Source organism: Hevea brasiliensis, chromosome 13 (assembly GCF_030052815.1).
Source record: "Hevea brasiliensis isolate MT/VB/25A 57/8 chromosome 13, ASM3005281v1, whole genome shotgun sequence".
Lineage (NCBI taxonomy): Eukaryota > Viridiplantae > Streptophyta > Magnoliopsida > Malpighiales > Euphorbiaceae > Hevea > Hevea brasiliensis.
Genome location: NC_079505.1, coordinates 20,897,590 through 20,902,393, shown reverse-complemented (window position 1 = coordinate 20,902,393; position 4,804 = coordinate 20,897,590). Strand labels below are relative to the sequence as shown.

The 4,804-nt window shown below is 37.6% G+C and overlaps 1 non-coding gene across 1 annotated transcript; it reads right to left on the bottom strand.

Moving 5' to 3' along the window:
* Nucleotides 1-366: 366 nt before the first annotated feature.
* Nucleotides 367-473, bottom strand: LOC131172333 (small nucleolar RNA R71). The gene has a single exon (XR_009142815.1). It is a non-coding gene; the product is annotated as a small nucleolar RNA R71 (small nucleolar RNA).
* Between the last annotated feature and the right edge of the window lie 4,331 nt (nt 474-4,804).

The following is a 4,804-nucleotide window of genomic DNA, read 5'->3' as shown; positions in this document are numbered from 1 at the left end:
ACCATGGCTGCTAGGACTTTGAAAGAGTTGGCTACCCCAGATCTAAACCAACAGCCTTTGTGTATTCAATACCCTACTTTAAATATTGCTTTTGAGTTGAAATCTGGATTAATCCATTTGTTACCTAAATTTCATGGTCTTGTAGGTAATGATCCACATAAGCATTTAAAGGAATTTCATGTTGTGTGTTCTAGCATGAAACCTCAAGGAGTTTCAGAGGATCAAATCAAGCTTCGAGCTTTTCCTTTCTCACTGGAAGGAACAGCTAAGGATTGGTTGTATTATCTTCCTTCCGGATCCGTCAACTCATGGAATGGGATGAAACAAATATTTCTGGAGAAGTATTTTCCCGCTTCCCGTGCTGCCAACATAAGAAAAGAAATTTGTGGCATCCAGCAGTACAATGGAGAGAGCTTGTATGAGTACTGGGAACGATTTAAGAAACTGTGTGCAAGTTATCCCCATCATCAAATAAGTGAGTAGCTTTTGATTCAGTATTTTTATGAGGGACTTTTACCAATGGACTGCAGTATGATAGATGTTGCTAGTGGAGGAGCTTTGGTTGATAAGACACAAGATGAAGCAAGGAGGCTGATTGCTAACATGGCAGCAAATTCTCAACAGTTTGGAATGAGAATGGATATCACACCTATAAAGGTTAATGAGGTAAGTACATCTAACCTTGAGAAATAGATTTCTTATTTAACTTCTTTGGTGAGGCAGTTGGCTATAGGGAATATGCAAACTGTTAAGGTATGTGGAATTTGTTCGGGTTCGGGTCATGCTACTGACATGTGTCCTGCGTTATAAGAGGATGAATCAATGCAACATGCTAATGCAGTAGGACATTATGGACAACCACAACACAGGTATGATCCCTTTTCTAGTACTTATAATCCCGAATGGCGAGATCATCCCAATCTGAGTTATGGGAATCAACCGATGCAAAACCGATGCAATCAACAGAGACCACAAGTGCATCAACCACCTCCGCCTCCCTCAAATCAAGGTATGTCACTTGATGAAATTGTTAAGGCTTTGGCTAACAATACACAACAGTTTCAACAGGAGACCAGAAATAGCATTCAAAACATAGAGAGGCAGATTGGTCAGTTAGCCTCATCTGTGAGTAAGCTGGAAGCTTAAGGTTCTGGAAAGCTTCCATCCCAAACAGTCATGAACCACAGAGAAAATGCGAGTGCTATAGTGTTGCGGAGTGGGAAAAAAGTTGATAACCAGACTCCACATGAGTCAATGAAAAAGAAGAAGCAAGGAGAAAAAGAGTCTGAAGTTCCTGAAGTTGAGGTAAATACTGAACCTAAACTGAATAAGGTCAATAATTCTATTCTTCCTCCATTCCCATGCAGGTTGGCTAAGACTAAGAAAGAAGAATAAGAGAAAGAAATTTTGGAGACCTTCAGAAAGGTGGAGGTGAATATACCTTTACTTGATGCGATCAAACAAGTTCCCAAGTATGCTAAATTCCTTAAGGAACTATGCAATACAAAGCGCAAGTTGAGGAATAATGAGAGGATTAGTGTGGGGCAAAATGTGTCGGCATTAATTCAGCAAAAAATACCCCCTAAGTGTAAGGATCCAGGTTCGTTTTCTATTCCCTGCAAAATAGGTAATTCTAAATTTGAACGTGCAATGGCAGATTTAGGAGCATCTATTAATGTTATGTCAAATTCAGTTTTTCAAACTTTAAATTTGGGTCCTTTGAAAGAAACCAGTGTTATTATTCAGTTAGCTGATCGTTCTAATGCTTACCCATTAGGAGTAGTTGAAGATGTGTTGGTGTAGGTTGGAGAATTGATTTTTCCTGCAGATTTTTACATTCTGGATATAGAGGATAGTGTCCCCACATCAAAGTCAGCTTTGATTTTATTTGGAATACCTTTCCTAAAAACTGCCAAGACAAAAATTGATGTGGATGATGGTACCTTAACTATGGAGTTTGATGGAGAGACTATCAAATTTAATATCTTTGATGCCATGAAGTATCCTGCTGATGACCATTCTATTTTTTCTATTGATGTAGTTGATACATTTTTGAAGGATGTTTTTGAGTTAAGCATGGAGTATGAGTTAGAAGTGGTGATTAGTCAAGGAATTCAAGAAGTCAGTACCAATCAACCATTAAGTGTAGAGGTTCAAGATGCAGTAATGATATTGCAGTCATTACCTCCTGTTCCAAAAAGGTATGGAGTATCAAAGATCGACTTCCCTGTATCTCACTCAAAATTATTACCTTCTGTGGAGCAGGCACCGGTTCTTGAACTCAAGCCTATGCCTGAGCATTTGAAGTACATTTACTTGGGAGACAATGAGACACTTCCAGTTATCATCTCAAGTAATTTAAGAAAGATTCAAGAAGAAAGATTGACTAGGGTTCTGAGAGTACACAAGGAAGCAATTGGATGGACAATAGCTGACATCAAAGGTATAAGTTCATCAGTGTGCATGCACAGGATTTTACTGGAAGATGAGGTTAAACCAAGTAGAGAAGCTCAAAGGAGGTTAAACCCACAGATGATGGAGGTTGCGAAGAAGGAGATTTTAAAGCTACTGGATGCAGGAGTTATTTACCCAATTTCAGACAGCAAATGGGTAAGTCCAGTCCAAGTACTGCCAAAAAAATCAAGAGTCACTGTGGTAGCAAATCAAGATAATGAACTTGTTCCAACAAGGATTCAAAGTGGATGGCGAATGTGCATAGACTACGGCAAGCTGAATTCAACAATAAGGAAGGACCACTTCCCACTGCCATTCATTGATTAGATGCTTGAGCGGTTAGCAGGTAAGTCTTATTTCTGCTTTCTCGATGGCTTTTCTGGATATAATCAAATTGTGATTGCACCGGAGGATCAAGAGAAGACTACTTTCACTTGCCCTTTTGGAACTTTTGCTTTTAGAAGGATGCCCTTCGGGCTTTGTAATGCACCTGCCATAATTCAGAGATGCATGATGAGTATATTTTCATATTACATTGATAATTGCATTGAGGTATTCATGGATGATTTTACTGTGTATGGTGATTCATTTGATGCATGTTTACATCATTTAACTTATGTTCTTGAGAGATGCATTGAGAAAAATCTTGTTCTGAATTATGAGAAGTGTCATTTTATGGTGGAACAGGGGATTGTTTTGGGTCATGTTGTCTCTAATAAGGGTATTGAGGTGGATAAATCTAAAATTGATTTAATTGTGAACTTACCCTACCCTATAACTGTGAGGGAAGTACGCTCTTTTCTTGGTCATACAGGTTTCTATTGTAGGTTCATTAAGGATTTCTCTAAGATAGCATTGCCTTTGTCTAGACTCTTGCAAAAAGTTGTTTCTTTTGAGTTCAGTGAAGAGTGTAAGGAGGCTTTTGACAAATTGAAATTTGCATTGACATCACTTCCTATTATCCAGGCTCCTGATTGGACAATACCATTTGAAATTATGTGTGAAGCAAGTAATTATGTAGTGGGAGCAGTTTTAGGGCAGCGTGTTGGGAAGCTCTTTCATGTGATTTATTATGCATCCAGAACACTCAATTTAGCTCAGCGTAATTATTCTACGATTGAAAAAGAGTTTTTAGCTATAGTTTTTGCTTTAGATAAATTTCGGTCATATTTGCTTGGTTCTAAAATAATTATCTTCTCTGGTCATGCAGCGTTAAAGTATCTCTTGGCAAAGAAGGAAGCAAAACTGAGGTTGATTAGATGAATCCTTTTGCTGTAAGAATTTGATCTTCAAATTAAAGATAAGAAAGGAGCTAAGAACCTTGTAGCAGATCATTTGAGCAGGTTAGTGACACAAGAAGAGCAAATTCCTTTTCAGGAACTTTTTCCTGATGAGCAGTTATTTAAATTGCAAGGTATGATCCCTTGGTATGTTGATTTGGTGAATTATTTAGTTACTAAGGTTGTGCCTTTTGATTTGAGTAGAGCTAAGAAAGAGAAATTGAAAAGTGAGGCTAAGTATTATGTGTGGGATGACCCGTATTTGTGGAAATTTTGTTTTGATCAAATTATTAGGAGATGTGTTCTTGATAATGAGAATCAATCTATTATTGCATTTTGTCATGCCTATACATGTGGAGGTCATTTTGGACCCAAGAGAACAGGTAGAAAAATATTAGACTGTGATTTTTATTGGCCCACTATATTTCGTGATTCATATTTGATTTGCAAAAATTGTGAACAATGTCAAAGAATAGGAAGTTTAACCCATAGGAATGAGATGATTCAGAATTCAATACTTGTTTGTGAGATTTTTGATGTGTGGGGTATTGATTTTTTGGGTCCATTTCCTTCTTCCTTTGGCTTTGTTTATATATTACTTACTATTGATTATGTTTCAAAATGGGTGGAAGCCAAAGCCACCAGGACTGATGATTCTAAAGCTGTTGTAGGTTTTATCAAGTAAAATATTTTTAGCAGGTTTGGAGTTCCTAGAGCTTTAATCAGTGACTGAGGCACACATTTTTGTAATAGAACTGTTGAGGCATTGTTGAGGAGATATGGTGTTTTCCATCGAATATCTACAGCTTATCATCCTCAAACAAGTGGGCAAGCAGAGGTGTCTAATAGAGAAATAAAGTCCATTTTGGAAAAAACAGTGAAGCCAAATAGAAAAGATTGAAGCCTTAGACTTGATGATGCTTTTTGGGCTTACAGGATTGCTTATAAGACACCTATAGGTATGTCCCCCTACAGATTGGTATTTGGTAAGTTGTGTCACCTTCCTGTTGAGTTAGAACATAAGGCTTATTGGGCTATTAGACATTGTAATTTGGATTTTGATACTGCTG